Source organism: Neoarius graeffei, chromosome 3, assembly GCF_027579695.1.
Source record: "Neoarius graeffei isolate fNeoGra1 chromosome 3, fNeoGra1.pri, whole genome shotgun sequence".
Taxonomy (NCBI): Eukaryota; Metazoa; Chordata; class Actinopteri; order Siluriformes; family Ariidae; genus Neoarius; species Neoarius graeffei.
Window position 1 is genome coordinate 73,480,923 of NC_083571.1, and position 18,372 is coordinate 73,499,294.

The window sequence follows — 18,372 nt, forward strand, 5'->3', positions numbered from 1 at the left end:
CATTCCCTGGCGTCCCTGGTCCCACGTGGCAGTCGACTTTATCACGGGTCTCCCTGAGTCACAAGGTAACACGGTCATTTTGGTCTTAGTTGACAGATTCTCCAAGGCCTGCCGCTTCATACCACTGTGCAAACTCCCCTCTGCTCTTGAAACTGTGAAACTTTTGTTTAATCATGTCTTCCGAGTCTTTGGTCTTCCACAGGACATCGTCTCAGACCGAGGGCCCCAGTTCTCCTCCCGAGTGTGGCACGGGTTCTGCAAGGTCATCGGAGCCACTGCCAGCCTCTCCTCTGGGTTTCACCCACAGTCCAATGGTCAGACGGAGAGGCTCAACCAGGACCTGGAAACCACCCTGCGAGGCCTGGCTATGGATAACCCGACATCGTGGAGCACCTGGCTGCCATGGGCGGAGTACGCCCACAACACCCTGCAGTCATCGGCCACCAAGCTGTCGCCATTCCAGTGCCAATTCGGGTTCCAGCCACCTCTGTTCCCGGACCAGGAGGAGGACGCGGGGGTGCCCTCGGTCAACCAATATGTGAGACGGTGTCGCAAGACCTGGAGCAAGGTCAGGAAGACCCTCATACAGACCTCCAGAACCAACCAGACTCAGGCCAACCGCCATAGAAGACCTGCACACGCTTTCCGCCCTGGGCAGCGTGTTTGGCTGTCCACTAAGGACCTTCCACTGCGGGTGGAGAACCGCAAGCTTGCTCCTCGCTACATTGGCCCCTTCAAGGTGGTGCGCAGGGTGAACCCTGTCTCCTACCGGCTCCAGTTGCCCCGGACTCTGAGGATCAACCCCACTTTCCATGTTTCCCTGTTACGGCCCGTACTGACGTCTACGTATGCCCCTGCCCCTAGGAACCCCCCACCCCCCCGCATCTTCCAGGGGCAGACTGTGTTCACTGTGAATCGCCTGCTTGACTCCCGCCGGGTCCGCGGCGGGTTGCAATATCTGGTGGACTGGGAGGGCTATGGTCCTGAGGAGCGCTGCTGGGTTCCTGCTCGGGATGTCCTTGATAAAGAACTATGTCGGGACTTCCATTCGGCCCATCCGGATCGCCCTGGGAACGTCAGGAGACGCTCCTAGAGGGGGGGGTCCTGTTAGGACTAGGACTGTTTTGGCCTCTAGAGGCCGCTGTTATTTCCTTTTCATGTCGTGTTTATTTTGGCCTCTAGAGGCCGCCACTGTTCCTGTGTTTTGTGTTTGTGTTAATTGCCTAATTATCTTCACCTGTGTCCTTAATTAGTTTGTCTATTTATACCCCTGAGTTCAGTCCTCTTGTCACGGAGTCTTTGTGCTGTTATGTTTATCTCCAGTTTCCTTTGTACTGTGTTTTTTGATCTTCTTAGCTTTTGAATTTTTGCACTTTGCTTTTCTTTTGGATTATACTCTTTGGTTTTTTTTTCTCTTTTGTTTTGCCCTGTATATAGTGTATATAGTTTAAATAAACCTTTTGATTCTTTTTCTACTTCCGCCTCACGCCTCTGCGTTTGAGTCATCCCCCTGGTGGCCTAGTGGGGGTTTGCTGGATTATCACACCAACGAACCAGGTTCGAATCCCAGCAAAACCCTAACAATTAGTCAGTATCAACATGCGAAGATATTCCTGTTATTTATTAATTTGCGCTTATTAATTGTAAATAATCCAAACTCAAATTTCTTGTATATTTTTAGGTTTAAATATGTATTTGTGTACATTTAATTTCATGTATATGTTTATATTTTGCAGGTAATTCCATGCCACCAGTGATTGACAGCTCACTTTCCATGATATTGATGCCTCTTCTACTTCTACTTTCAGCGGCATTGCACTGTTAGCTCTAAGCCTGATCAGAAAACACAAACAATAACTTAACAACGCTATTTAACATTTCAACCATTTCTACTGTTGTAAATGCACACAGACAGTTCCTTCACCACAAACAGTAACATGTATGTTTGCTTGTTTTTTACTGATTAATATTTAATTCATAAGCTAAATGGAATCGGGTGTTTTTATAAACAATATCTACTTTCATGAGAAAAACAAATATTTTAAATTACGAAACTGAGGATTTAATGATGGTGGTGACATACCTGAACATTTCTCCACTTCTAAACAGTCCTAATGATTGCTGTCTTTCATTTATTAAATTTAAATCAATAGAAATATTCTTGAAACAGATGTATAGTTAACAGGATAAACTAATATGTCAAAGTCTAGTCATTTATATGTACACTAATGTATATATTGTGTATGGGAGTGTGCAATAACTATAAATGTTTTATGAAATAATCTTTGCACATTTTATTTGTGTAATTCAATTTTATTATTTCTTAAAATACAATATACACAATACACTGTATGGTGTATATATTATAAGCTGGCTGTAAGATTGAGTGCCATAATGGTTGTGAGAAGGTTGGAGCTCAGGTGGCATCTTGGTTCCGTGGTGTGCTGATTAGCACTCTGGACTCTGAATCTAGTAATCAAAATTCAAATCTCAGGTAGAACCTCCCCAAAACTTTGTTCAAGGTTCTATACTAATGTAGCGAATATAACATTGTGTCAAATGTAGCTCATGTAGGGTTTATTATAACAAATTCCAACTGAGGTGAGTGAAACAGATCTGCATTTTTTTTATTCATAAAGTAAAACTCTTGTGTTCTTTGGCTAAAAGAGTGAAGTTAGGAACATGTTATTTAAATATGTTAATAAAGATCTGGTGGTACCTGGATCAATCATGGTTAACCATAATTCAATCACTTATTAGTCCCTGCTTTTTGTGACGCAAACTTGTATTTTAATGGAACTTCACCTGAATCCTTCAGGCCTCCAGGTCGTCACGAGGTCTTTCCCTAATTGTCAGCTGCCCTTTTACAGCAGTAGCAGTCACTGGTTTGTTCCAGATATTGAAATTGATATGATATATGATATGATTTGATATAATATTGTGGCAGCGGGGGCGTGGTCAAGCGCCGGTCTGTGACAGGAGGGCGGAGTCAGGGAAGGTAAGTGGCAGAATCGCTACACCTGAGGGTAATTAACCTGTGTTTTGTGTGTGTTTTCCCCAGTAAACCGCGCCCTACTTAAGGAGGGAGAGAGGAGGGGAGCTTCCCCAGAGGAGACTACAGTGTGTGTGCGTGGTTCTGACTGTTGGGTTACATTGTCCGACTGAAAAGTACGGCAATAAAGCCTTCTGTTAACCTTGATCTCTGTCCTGCCGTCCTCTGTGCTCCACCCACACGTTATTCACGCTATATTTCAGAGGAGAAAAATCAATAGTGAAGGCGGCGGTTAATCCTCGCCTTACCCACTCATTGATCCTCAGGACTGTAGCGTGGGGCGGCACGGTGGTGTAGTGGTTAGCGCTGTCGCCTCACAGCAAGAAGGTCCTGGGTTCGAGCCCCGGGGCCGGCGAGGGCCTTTGTGGGGAGTTTGCATGTTCTCCCCGTGTCCGCGTGGGTTTCCTCCGGGTGCTCCGGTTTCCCCCACAGTCCAAAGACATGCAGGTTAGGTTAACTGGTGACTCTAAATTGACCGTAGGTGTGAGTGTGAATGGTTGTCTGTGTCTGTCAGCCCTGTGATGACCTGGCGACTTGTCCAGGGTGTACCCCGCCTTTCACCCGTAGTCAGCTGGGATAGGCTCCAGCTTGCCTGCGACCCTGTAGAAGGATAAAGCGGCTAGAGATAATGAGATGAGATGAGACTGTAGCGTGAATAACGTGTGGGTGGAGCACAGAGGACGGCAGGACAGAGATCAAGGTTAACAGAAGGCTTTATTGCCGTACTTTTCAGTCGGACAACGTAACCCAACAGTCAGAGACACGCACACACACTGTAGTCTCCTCTGGGGAAGTTCCCCTCCGCTCTCCCTCGCCCTCATTAAGTAGGGCGCGGTTTACTGGGGAAAACACACACAAAACACAGGTTAATTACCCTCAGGTGTAGCGATTCTGCCACTTACCTTCCCCGACTCCGCCCTCCTGTCACAGACCGGCGCTTGACCACGCCCCCGCTGCCACAAATATGATTGTTTTTTATTTGTAACTAAAAGATATTTTATATGGTAGACTTTACAGTAACCATCTTCATGGTACTGTAGACTAAGTATCAGCCTTTTGGTAATGTATTTTGGCATCGAAGACCCTCCTCATTCACTATGTGCAAGTGAAAGGATTTTAGTTAAATATTATTGATCTTTACAGTGCTAGTCTTTCGAAAATGACATCATAAAATCTCAGACTTTCCTGTGTGTGATATGCTCAAATAGGTTGTAAAGTTCACTGATAAATAAAAAAATTGTTCAAAAGAAATTTTTGCATCTGAATTCTGTTCCAAAAATCACTAAAAGCTTGTCCGCCATTAGATTGCATCAATTTGTAGGTAAGCAGTGCTGCATGTGTGACGTCATATGCGCCACTGCCTTCTTTTGTGTCCACACTGACTCTATAATATTCTTTGCAATGTCATGTATTCTTGATTCTAATTCTTTTGAAAAAGATGATGAAAGCTACAATGGGATGGTACACAAGTGTCAGATGAATAATTATATTATTTTATAATTTTAATAATTTTATTTAGGTGCTTATAGTAGGAAATATTGAGTGCTGTTTTATGACCTAATCTATACGTAACTATAGCTATACCTATACGTATAACTATAACTATGATTATACCTATACCTGAATTCCTTTCCTGTCTGGAGCAGTCACAGCACATCTATAATCCTGGCTATAGGATGTTGGCTGTTGTGGGAATATGTCACAGTTTTAGGGATTCTTTGACACTTCTACAAGCAACTTCTCCTCCATTGATGCAACACGGATGTACAAAGATGTTCGGGAAAAATAGCGTGTGCTCAGACAATGTTACATGTAACATGTAATCAATTACCTGATTGGTCAGATTTTTTATTGGATCAGGTTCAGGTTTGGAAAAAATCCTACCCCCCCCCCCCCCCCCCCCCCCACACACACACACACACACACCTCTACCTAATGTAGCACAAAATAAAAAGGGATTATATGGTCCAAATTGGTACTTTTAGAACCAGAAAAGGTTGTAATTTTATGAGCAACTTAGTTTTGGAGGTTAATCCAAACAAATTCCTGGCTGCTGCGTGCTCGCTGCACACAATGCATATGGCACAATGCATCACCCACTTCTGCTGGCTCCAGCGCTGAAAGTGAAAGTGCCTAACCCAAGCTTGACACTGACTGTGTGGTGAGCTCTTTGGGATCGCACGTCTGACTTTTGTTTCCTGTTTGTAGGAACCGCTACAAACTGTCCCAGAAAAAATGTCCCAGAAAAAAAAGAAAGAAACAGTTCTAAAATAAAATATCAAAATAAAATAAAATATCAGAAATACAACTCAGATCTCACAGATCAATGTATAGAAGCAATAACTCAAATTTCCACAGTTTGGTGTATCACCAGTCCTTTCATTAAGTCTTTTATCAGTCCAAATGAAATTCACTGTGTATTGCTGCAAAAACCTGATAGTTTTGTCCTACCGTGATCCAAATGTTAGAATCAGTGTCTTTGTCCACAGTGTGCAGGTGAGTTTTGCAGAATAGGTGATCCTCCCAGTGTCTCTCTTATGGGTGTATCGCCATCTTCTTTCCACAGCTCCAGGTGTTTTCACACAGTAGTGATCCCAACTAAAAAACCTGGCCAAATCCTCGTTCAAAACTCAAATAAAACAGGATCCAGCAACGTGGACAGCAGGTGAATACAATTTTTTCCCAAGAATGAAAGAAAAACAAGATGTAAAACCTCAAAATACACTTCTTTTACTCCTATTTACTTTTTCTTTTCCTCTCGTTTTCAACTTTTCTATCTGCCGCCTCTAGCGTTCTGCTCTTGTTCTAATTATTCTCCCTCCCTCCAGCAATGGCGCTGTAGTTACCTGATTGGCTGTTACCGCTGCACTTGATTTAGTATTGATCTAAGCTTCTATTAGTTTATTATCATATTCACCGAGGTTACACAGTCATTCCCCCATTCCTTTTTGCAGAACTGTTCAAGCTGGGAGAGGCTGCTTGCCTCAGCTGAGGGTATGTTGTGATCAAAGGCCAAAACACCCAGTGATGTGGACGCACCCAACTGATGATGTGTCGTAATGGTAGTGACATCATCTTGAAGTCATCTGCCACTCAAATCATTTGCAGTGCTGGAATTTCAGAGAATGTAACTCACAGTCCTAATCGGTCTGAATATCTGAAACAACAGGAATTTTAGCCCATTCCTCCGTACAGAACAGCTTCACCTCTGAGATGTTGAAGGGTTTTCCCGCATCAGCTGCTCGCTTCAAGTCCTTCCACAGCATTTCGATTGGATTAAGGTCAGGACTTTGACTTGGCCATTCCAAAACATTAACTTTATTCTTCTTTAACCATTCTTTGGTAGAATGACTTGTGTGCTTATGGTCGTTGTCTTGCTGCATGATCCAGCTCCTCTTGAGATTCAGTTTTTTTTCTTTTTTTCACACAATTAAAAACAATATATAAAGACATCTAAACAAAAGACATTTGGATTGTGCTGGGGAAGGTGGAGACCAATAAGGTCAATAAGAGTTCTTCCCCATGTTTCCTAGTATTACAACGGATTAATTATAATAACTAAAGGTGATGAAACAAAAGAGTAAAACAACAACTAATAACCATAACAACTAAATGATAACACATAAATAGATAATAACTAATATTAAGTAAATTAACGAAAGTAATAAGTAAAGAAATAACAAAAAAAGACTAATTAGTGAAAATTTAGCAACTAAGTTAACAAGCAAATTATATAAATTCGATAAATAATAACTAAACAAATAATAACTAAAAAATACAACAACTTAAGAAATGCAACCAAGATATAAGGAGGAAATAAAAAACCAATGAATAGGAAATTAGGTAAATGATTGGTTGTGTAGTAGAGAATTTTTTTAGCATGTTCTTAAAGATGGATAATCATTTGCAGAGCTGTAAGTTCCGATTTAAACTATTCCAAATTTGTGGGCACCTGAACATCATGGAGAACATTCGTTGCTGGGTTTTTACTCGGATCTGTTTCAAATTTTCCGCTGCCTTGTACTGTATTGACGGAAATCCGAGTTATAGTTAAAAAGACCCTTAAATTTATTTGGTATAGAAGAATAGTTAATTATTTATTGACAAAAAGACAAATTTGTAGCTTGTTTATATCTTATACAGTTATTACTTTTAGATTACTAAACAGCGATGCGGAGGTGAATGTGTCTGAGACATTTGAAACGATCCGGACGAAGCGTTTTTGAAGAAGGAGCAGAGGTGGAAAGAGTACTAAAATATTATACTCAAGTACAAGTGTTGGGGTTCACCCAGAAAGAGGCCCCGATTCCTTCATGAGCCCCCTCGGATCCGAGGACGATAATGATCAGGTCGAGAGATACAGACAAAGAATCAGAGATTCACATGCCAGTTTATTCGCACAGTCACTTCGTCAAAGATGAAAGATTACAAACACCTTTTATAACAAATCATAATCTCTCCAAACGGCTATTGTGTCTGTCAAATGTGTGTGTGTGTTTGTATGTGACCTCAGAGAGGGGTGTGTGTGTGTGTCTGTGTGTGTATGTGTGTATGTGTCTATGGGAGGGTGTGAGTGAGTGACATCATTTTGATATCTGTGTCTATGTGCTAGGTCGGCAAATCACATCTTAATTCCATATGTATGTGTGTGTGAATGAAACCTTCAATCATAAGCAAAATAACATTTCAGCAATTCAGCAATTTCATTTACGTACGTCAAAGCGCGTGAGATGTTTTTACGACAATGTTTTAAACAAAGACTATGTTTGGTCTAACAAAGAAGTGTTCTTCTCCACTGGACGAAGGTCAGGCTACACAGGAACAGTTTAAAATCACTGCCATAGTATATGCAATAGTCCAAAATAATAAAGGATCTTAAAAAGCTCTAAAATATCATCTCATCTCATCTCATCTCATCTCATCTCATCTCATCTCATCTCATCTCATTATCTCTAGCCGCTTTATCCTTCTTCAGGGTCCCAGGCGAGCTGGAGCCTATCCCAGCTGACTACGGGAGAAAGGCGGGGTACACCCTGGACAAGTCGCCAGGTCATCACAGGGCTGACACATAGACACAGACAACCATTCACACTCACATTCACACCTACGGTCAATTTAGAGTCACCAGTTAACCTAACCTGCATGTCTTTGGACTGTGGGGGAAACCGGAGCACCCGGAGGAAACCCACGTGGACACGGGGAGAACATGCAAACTCCACACAGAAAGGCCCTTGCCGGCCCCGGGGCTCGGACCCAGGACCTTCTTGCTGTGAGGCGACAGCGCTAACCACTAAACCACCGTGCCGCCCGCTCTAAAATATACTATAAGTAATATATACTATAATATATACTATAAAAATATAATATATAAGAGTCTTAACTCTTTGTTCAGCAATAAGGCTACCATTACATCCAACATTAAAGTGTGTGTGTGGGTCGATCTGACACTAAAACAGACCTTGGTGGGTCCTTCAGACACTTCAAAATGCACATTTCATAAACAAAATGTTCCCAAACCATGTCCAGCCGAGACAGAAGGTCATTTTTAACTGAACCTTAAGTTAACTCTTAATTTTGTCACCATTTTAATAATAATACTTATAAGAATAATAAGAATAATACTTATATAAACCTAACAACAAGTACTGTTACTCTGATGAAATTTTACTTAAGTACAAGTAAAGTTACCAGACAAAAAATCTACTCAAGTAAAAGTAAAAAGTAGATCATTTAAAATGTACTTTGAGTAAAAGTAAAACGTTACTTTTAACAATGGGTGTTTTCTGCCTCCATTGTGTTGTGCAAAAATGAAAAAGAAGAGGAAACAAGGATATATGTATACATCTCAACCCAGATGTTTTATTTAAAGGAAGTGTATCAAATTGAATGCTTAGGATAATGCTGCATTAAAACTGAGACAAACAAAAAAGGTCAATACACACAGTCATGTCGTTTACATCGCCCTGACCACACACAAAGCATTGTACACGAAATATGAAACTGAAATGTTGCACCGAAATCTCATAGCTTGCCTGTGTGCACTGTGTGTTATTGAACAATTCAATTCAAACATTATTTGTTTTGCTTAGTATTCCTTTCTGGCCTGTTGGATGTAGAATGGTAGGAGGACTGATCACGTCAGGTTGGCGAGCTAACTTGCTTGCATGATTAGCCAACCGAATAACAGACTAGTTACCGTTATGTTACAGTAGCAACAGGTTGCTACTTCAACATTAGCAATGCCATCCACTATTTTTGGAATATAACCAGCCTATTGTCAGTTTTACTATGGAAAGGAAACATTATGATCAGGGGCGCAGATACATTTTTTGAACTGGGGGGGACAAAAAACTGGGGGGGACAAAAAACTGGGGGGGACAAAGCTGCCAGCAAACCAACCCCAACCCCGATATGCCTGTCAAACTTGTTGTGGGTAACCATAGCAACCAAGCTCGAGCTCACAACCTGTGCAGTCTGCGCAGCTCAACCAACTGAATATCAGTCTTTGTTTTGTTTTATGTGAGTTGTTGCAACTATGTATACACTGCTGTGCACGTCAATAAACCGAATGGTAATTAGTCTTTTGATTTTTCCGTGAGGTTTGCCTTATGCAAAGAAAGACAGCATAGACGTTTTTTCCTCCCTATAAGTGGGGGGGACCGACCGAGGTGAATTTAAATCTGGGTGGGACGAATCCCACCCGTCCCACCCTCTATCTGCGCCCGTGATTATGATGCCAATGACAATACTTACCTCAACATGCTTGCGCAGATTAGACGTCTAATTTTTGTATGCCGCAATGGTTGTCTTCTTGGGCACACATAATCTGCATTGCATAATGAAACTGTCACCCCTTTTCTCTACGAAGCTTAAGTGATCATGTATGTAGGGCCAGGGGTGCACTTCATTACTGGAAGAAATTGCGTTTTCTGCAGGGTCGTCCACCACAGGTTCCTCGGTCTCCTCCATGTCTGCAGGGGCGCTTTATCAACACCCATGGCCCAGGGGCTAGGCACCTCATAGGCTACCTGTCAACCCTACCCTTACCGTTGGCCAGGAAAACACTCTTATTTTATTTGCAATACGTGTCAAGCATTTACAGTGTATTAAGCGCGTAATTAGCCTAGAAGCCTACGATAGGTTACGTTTGGCTCAGCGTAGCTGCGCAAGGCCCACGCTCACATCGCTCAACACATCCGACCACAGAGGGAGAGAAGAACGCGCGCATTATCATTACAGAGCCGGTTCTGATTATTACCACGGAGAGGACAGTGATACTGCGTAACTTTCACGCAGGGGCATGGCCAGAGATAACCACACAAGCGTGCGTGCGCTAATGTAGACCTATGTGTTGTAAACATAAAACACACACACCTACAGACAAGTCCTTTTAAAAAATAAAATACATAAAAATAGCTCGGCGGCATGAAAACAAACATTCACTGCAAGACAAGGTGCCCTAGAATCACCATCAGTTTTTAATATCTATATGGACTTTGTTGTCAGGATTGCACAGCATGAGATATCAAAACTGTACCCAGATACAGGCTTCAAGTTCAGATATTGCATTCCAAATGAGGTATCCACAAGAGAAATGCGTACGAAAGCACGAGCATCAGGAGAGGGTTGCATAACAGAGATTCTATACGCAGATGATCAGGCCATACTCGCTGGATCCATCGAGGAGCTTCAGAATATTCTTCAGTTGTATGATAAGACCTACACCCACTTTGGTTTACAAATATCATATGTCAAAACAGAAACAATGGCTTTTAACGTCAATGAGGATATCAAATGTAAACCAAGTATCATTTCCCTTGGCAGCACTAATATTAAAAACGTCTGCACCTTTAAATATCTTGGTTATAATGTCAGCAACTGTGATGAATCCTCACACTTCCTGCATGCTAGGATAAGTGCTGCATTCATGAAATGGAATGAACTGAAACACGTTCTAACCAACCACCGAATACTACTAAAAACCCGTATAAAGTTCCTAGTGGCATGCGTTCGATCTCACCTCCTGTACAGCACACAGGCATGGCAACTATCATCCAGTGAAATTCACAAAATTGAGATAGTGTGGCATGGCTTCCTAAGGAAAATGATTAAAGGAGGATATAAACGAAAGAATGCCCCTGACCAAAAGAACACTACAAATGAAGATATAGACTGGAGCTACAAGATGTCCAATGCTGACCTCCGGAAACTGACAGGAACCCAGGATATAAAACTATCCTGCTACGTACAACAACTAAAATATATTGCTCACGTTTGCCGGATGGGCAATAACCAAGTGCAAAAGCAGCTCCTGTTTGACAAAAATGGTTACAAATGGACGAAATGGGAAAATCTGCTGGGCATAGACACCCAACAGATAAGACGTATGATGATGGACAAATCAAACTTTGAGCAACTGCTGCAACTGCTACAGCAGAAGCACCCCTAGAGAGTTTAACTTTTGACAGGGGAACATGATGATGATGATGAAGGTACTTGGCTCGGCGGCCACATGAAACGTAAACACCATGGACAGCGGCCAAACTCATAACTCTACAGACCGAAATACATGAAACCAAGTCCTACTAGGGTCTATTTTACCAATCTATGTTCAAGCATCATGCAAGTCTTCCTTCTCCTTGAATAAGACCGTGCATTCAACTGCCTTTTTGACATGACTGCATCGAAATACCACTCAACAATATTTCACGCACTCCATCAAGAAAAAAGTTAAACATGATGAACACGGGCATACTGTTTTGAGCATACAATTTTTTAAAAAGAAACTAGTTACATCAAAGTCCTTCAATAAACCCATCCTTTAGTGCAAATGAGCTTAACCTAGTTCAAAGCATGACGCTAGCAGTAGCTGCATAAGGCAAAATCATGTGGGCCTTTCGTCAACAACAAGCCACGGTGGGCAAACATTAATAATCAAGCGTCCTTACCTTAAAACGCTGTCTTGACCACAGAACTTCTCAAGTATTTCACTTAAATCCACACGGGTTAACAACACACCCAACACAGCTAGCGAGAAATGTGGATCTGCGCTAGCTTTGTATTGCTATTCCCCTCAGTATGCTTACTCTGTCTGCTGCCCGAACTGTGAACATTATAGCCTACAATCTTTTCATCAATTTCTTCAGTAGATGCCGTTTTAGACATTTTATTATCCCCATCGAAATATGCTATTATACTAACAGGATTATAACTCAAATCACACGACACGTATTCAAATCACAACTGATTTATTTTACTGTTGGACAGATCATAGCATATCTAGCCTAGCTGCACATAGCCTAGCTGCTGGTACGGCTGATAACTGATAAGTAGCTGATATTCTGAACAGATTGGTGATCCTTACCTTAAAAAAGTCTGTGACTTTAGGCAATGATTCTATCATTACCTGCATCTCTCTTTTTTCCTTTTATGCGCCCCGCTAACATGTGAATGCTTCATCTTTTAAAGCCTCTAAATTTGTGTCTCAGTAGTCTGCAGTCTTTGGCGCGCTTTCGTGCGTGACGTTACATTTTGTTACATTTTATTCTGGTACAGTTGTGGGTGTTCGTTTCGCGAACCACATCCACCATGTCTCTTACAGCAGGCTACTGTGCGCTCATTTATTTCTAACCTTATTTCTATCCGTACGTTAATGTAGGCCCACGATTCTGACAGTTTATTATTTTATTAATATTACAAAGCCCCTGATTGGCTGTGGCCCAGGGGCTTGAGCCCACCAAAGCCCCCCCCTGATTTGAGTGGCAGATGACTTCTAGATGATGTTACTACCATTACGACACATCATCAGTTGGGTACGTCCACATCACTGGGTGTTTTGGCCTTTGATCACAACATACCCTCAGCCGAGGCAAGCAACCTCTCCCAGCTTGAACAGTTCTGCAAAAAGGAATGGGAGAATGACTGTGTAACCGAGGTGAATATGATAATAAACTAATAGAAGCTTAGATCAATACTTAATCAAGCGCAGCGGTAACAGCTAATCAGGTAACTACAGCACCATTGCTGGAGGGAGGGAGAATAATTAGAGCAAGAGCAGAATGCTAGAGACGGCAGATGGAAAAGTCGAAAACGCGAGGAAAAGAGAAAGTAAATAGGAGTAAAAGAAGTGTATTTTGAGGTTTTACATCTTGTTTTTCTTTCATTCTTGGGAAAAAATTGTATTCACCTGCTGTCCATGTTGCTGGATCCTGTTTTATTTGAGTTTTGAACGGGGATTTGGCCAGGTTTTTTAGTTGGGATCACTGGTGTGTAAAAACACCTGGAGCTGTGGAAAGAAGATGGCGAGCTATAGGAGAGAAACTGGGAGGATCACGTATTCTGCAAAACTCACCTGCACACTGTGGACAAAGACCATGGGCGCAGATAGAGGGGGGGACAGGGGGGATTCGTCCCACCCAGATTTAAATTCACCTCGTTTGGTCCCCCCCACTTATAGGGAGGAAAAAATGTCTATGCTGTCTTTCTTTGCATAAGGCAAACCTCACGGAAAAATCAAAAGACTAATTACCATTCGGTTTATTGAGGTGCACAGCAGTGTATACATAGTTGCAACTGCGCAGACTGCACAGGTTGCGAGCTCAAGCTTGGTTGCTATGGTTACCCACAACAAGTTTGACAGGCATATCGGGGACAGCTCCTCCTAGTTCAGGACCCCAACACGGCATGATGAAGGGTGCCGAAAGGCAGAAAACGATTGCATCGTTTTTTCAAAAAAAAAAAAAACGACTGTAAGTAAACTGTGCCTTACTTTATCATATCACCTTGCAATGTTTTGATAGTCTGTTCAAAGTAATGTCGTAGTGAAAGTAAAATCGTACGGAGTAGAGATGCCTTTCTGGTAGCCTCCTTCTTTCGGTGGTAGCCTGTAGATACAGTGCTCAGAAGGCAGTTTTAATGTTTAATCTGGCGTTCCCTGCCATAATTTCAGCGAGCATATTGTTTCATAAGGAAACTTTGCGAAGAGTTGTTGACTGACTGCCACTCACGCAACACACAGGCATAGTTAGAAAGTCAGGATGCACTGGTTTACACTTTACACACACACGCGTAGCCCAGCCTCTCACTATGGTTAACAGTTGGAACTTAGCGGTTTTAAAACTAGCTTTGCAGTTTTGCAATTTCTGTGCGTGAAACTTTGGATTTCCATAGGCTATGTTAAAATGTTATCATTGTCCTGGCCTGCAGGTAGTTCCTGGTGATGGCAGTGAGGGAGGTGAAATAACATGTATACACACTACCATTCAAAAGTTTGGGGTCACCCAGACAATTTTGTGTTTTCCATGAAAAGTCACACTTTTATTTCCCACCATAAGTTGTAAAATGAATAGAAAATATAGTCAAGACATTTTTCTGGCCATTTTGAGCATTTAATCGACCCCACAAATGTGATGCTCCAGAAACTCAATCTGCTCAAAGGAAGGTCAGTTTTATAGCTTCTCTAAAGAGCTAAACTGTTTTCAGCTGTGCTAACAAGATTGTACAAGGGTTTTCTAATCATCCATTAGCCTTCTGAGGCAATGAGCAAACACATTGTACCATTAGAACACTGGAGTGAGAGTTGCTGGAAATGGGCCTCTATACACCTATGTAGATATTGCACCAAAAACCAGACATTTGCAGCTAGAATAGTCATTTACCACATTAGCAATGTATAGAGTGGATTTCTGATTAGTTTAAAGTGATCTTCATTGAAAAGAACAGTGCTTTTCTTTCAAAAATAAGGACATTTCAAAGTGACCCCAAACTTTGGAACGGTAGTATATATATATATATATATATATATATATATATATATATATATATATATATATATATATATATACAAAATGGAATCATTTGCTGACAGCTCAGTCCCCCCAGGTTCAAAAATCCTATCTGCGCCCCTGACAAAGACACTGATTCTAACATTTGGATCACGGTAGGACAAAACTATCAGGTTTTTGCAGCAATACACAGTGAATTTCATTTGGACTGATAAAAGACTTAACGAAAGGACTGGTGATACACCAAACTGTGGAAATTTGAGTTATTGCTTCTATACATTGATCTGTGAGATCTGAGATTTGAGTTGTATTTTTGATATTTTATTGAACTGTGTTTCTTTCTTTTTTTTCTGGGACATTTTTTTCTGGGACAGTTTGTAGCGGTTCCTACAAACTGGAAACAAAAGTCAGAAGTGTGATCCCAAAGAGCTCACCGCACAGTCTTGGGTTAGGCACTTTCACTTTCAGCGCTGGAGCCAGCAGAAGTGGGTGATGCATTGTGCCATATGCATTGTGTGCAGCGAGCACGCAGCAGCCAGGAATTTGTTTGGATTAACCTGCAAAACTAAGTTGCTCATGACATTACAACATTTTCTGGTTCGAAAAGTACCAATTAGGACCATATAAACCCTTTTCATTTCGTGCTGCATTAGGTAGAGGGGTGGGGGTGGGGGGGATTTTTTCCAAACCTAAACCTGATCCAATGAAAAATCTGACCAATCAGGTAATTGATTACATGTAACGTTGTCTGAGCATGTGTTATTTTTCCCGAACATCTTTGTACATCCGTGTTGCATCAGTGGAGGAGAAGCTGATTGTAGAAGTGTCAAAGAATCCCTACAACTGCGACATTTTCCCACAACAGCCAACATCCTATAGCCGGGATTATAGATGTGCTGTGACTGCTCCAGAAAGGAAATAAATTCAGGTATAGGTATAATCATAGTTATAGTTATACGTATAGGTATAGCTATAGTTATAGTTAACAGTGTTGTGGGATTAGGTCATAAAACAGCACTCAATATTTCCTACTATAAGCACTTAAATAAAATTATTAAAATTATAAAATAATATAATTATTAATCTGACACTTGTGTACCATCCCGTTGTAGCTTTTGTCATCTTTTTCAAAAGAATTAGAATCAAGAATGCATGACATTGCAAAGAATATTATAGAGTCAGTGTGGACACAAAAGAAGGCAGTGGCGTATATGACATCACACATGCAGCACTGCTTACCTAGAAATTGATGCAATCTAATGGCGGACAAGCTTTTAGTGATTTTTGGAACAGAATTCAGATGCAAAAATTTCTTTTGAACAAATTTTTTATTTATCAGTGAACTTTACAACCTATTTGAGCATATCACACACAGGAAAATCTGAGATTTTATGGTGACATTTTCGAAAGACTAGCACTGTAAAGATCAATAATATTTAAATAAAATACTTTTACTTGTACCGTACATAGTGAATGAGGAGGGACTTCAATGCCGAATGAAATTACCAAAAGGCTGACACTTAGTCTACAGTAACATCAGGATGGTTACTGTAAAGTCTACCATATAAAGTATTTTTTAGTTACAAATAAAAAACAATCATATCAGATCAAATCATATCGTATCATATGATCTCATATCATATCATATCAATTTCAATATCTGGAACAAACCAGTGACTGCTACTGCTGTGAAAGGGCAGCTGACAATTAGGGAAAGACCTCGTGACGACCTGGAGGCCTGAAGGATTCAGGTGAAGTTCCATTAAAATAAAAGCTTGCATCACAAAAAGCAGGGACTAATAAGTGATTGAATTATGGTTAACCATGATTGAACCAGGTACCTCCAGACCTTTATTAATATATTAAACTAATATGTTCCTAACTTCACTCTTTTAGCCAAAGAGCACAAGAGTTTACTTTATGAATTTAAAAAAAAATGCAAATCTGTTTCACTCACCTTAGTTGGAATTTGCTATAATGAACACTACATGAGCTACATTTGAGACAATGTTATATTTGCTGCAATAGTATAGAACCTTGAACAAAGTTTGGGGAGGTTCTACCTGAGATTTGAACTTTGATTACTGGATTCAGAGTCCAGAGTGCTAATCAGCACACCACGGAACCAAGATGCCACCTGAGCTCCAACCTCCTCACAACCATTATGGCACTCAATCTTACAGCCAGCTTATAATATATACACCATACAGTGTATTGTGTATATTGTATTTTAAGAAATAATACAATTTAATTACACGAATAAAATGTGCAAAGGTTAAATCATAAAACATTTATAGTTATTTCACAGTCCCATAAAAAATATATAAATTAGTGTACATATAAATGACTAGACATTGACATATTAGTTTATCCTGTTAACTATACATCTGTTTCAAGAATATTCCTATCGATTTAAATTGAATAAATGAAAGACAGCAATCAATAGGACTGTTTAGAGGTGGAGAAATGTTCAGGTATGTCACCACCATCATTAAATCCTCAGTTTCATAATTTAAAATATTTGTTTTTCTCATGAAAGCAGATATTGTTTATAAAAACACCCTATTCCATTGAGCTTATGAATTAAATATTAATCAGTAAAAAGCAAACATACATGTTACTGTTTGTGGTGACAAAAGGACCTACTTACAACAGTAGAATAGGTTGAAATGTTAAATAGCATTGTTAAGTTATTGTGTGTGTTTTCTGATCAGGCTAAGAGCTAACAGTGCAATGCTGCTGAAAGTAGAAGTGGTAGAAGAGATATCCATATCATGGAAAGTGAGCTGGCAATCACTGGTGGCATGGAATTACCTGCAAAATATAAACATATACATGAAATTAAATGTACACAAATACATATTTAAACCTAAAAATATACAAGAAATTTGAGTTTGGATTATTTACAATTAATAAGCACTAATTAATAAATAACAATATCTTCGCATGTTGATACTGACTAATAACATGGGTGACATTGATGGAGTTTGGCTCAACAGGAAAGGTCAAGCTGTTAACTCCTTTGGCAAGGACGTCTTTCACTTTGGTGTCAGTCACGTTAGCACCAGAAAGGAAAGACATGAGGCTGTGTGTCACAATAGAACCATTCCTGAAATTCCACAAACAAAAAGATGCAGGTTAAAATTCAACCATTAATCAACAAAGAAATAAACATTCAGAGCCATATCCGCCTTCTTACCTGAACTGGAAGATTTGCATGAGATGGAAGTTTTTAAAGGCTTTCTTGTACAATGGTTCAATCTAAGAAGAAGAAGATGAATTCGGTGATCAAAAACCCACAGATAAAATGGTTTGTTATTTAGCCATAGATAAAGTTAGCAATAACAACTAATATGCGATGAGACTTACAAATGCTCTAAATCATATTCAAATTGTGCCTAATGTTATGTCAATTGAATTGGATTTCACTTAAATTGAAAGTGAAAATTTGAACAAAAGGGAAAAAGTCACACGTGTCCTGCACACACACTGTGAACAGAAATGCATGATTAGAACCAGATGCGTTCTTCGGGTTGT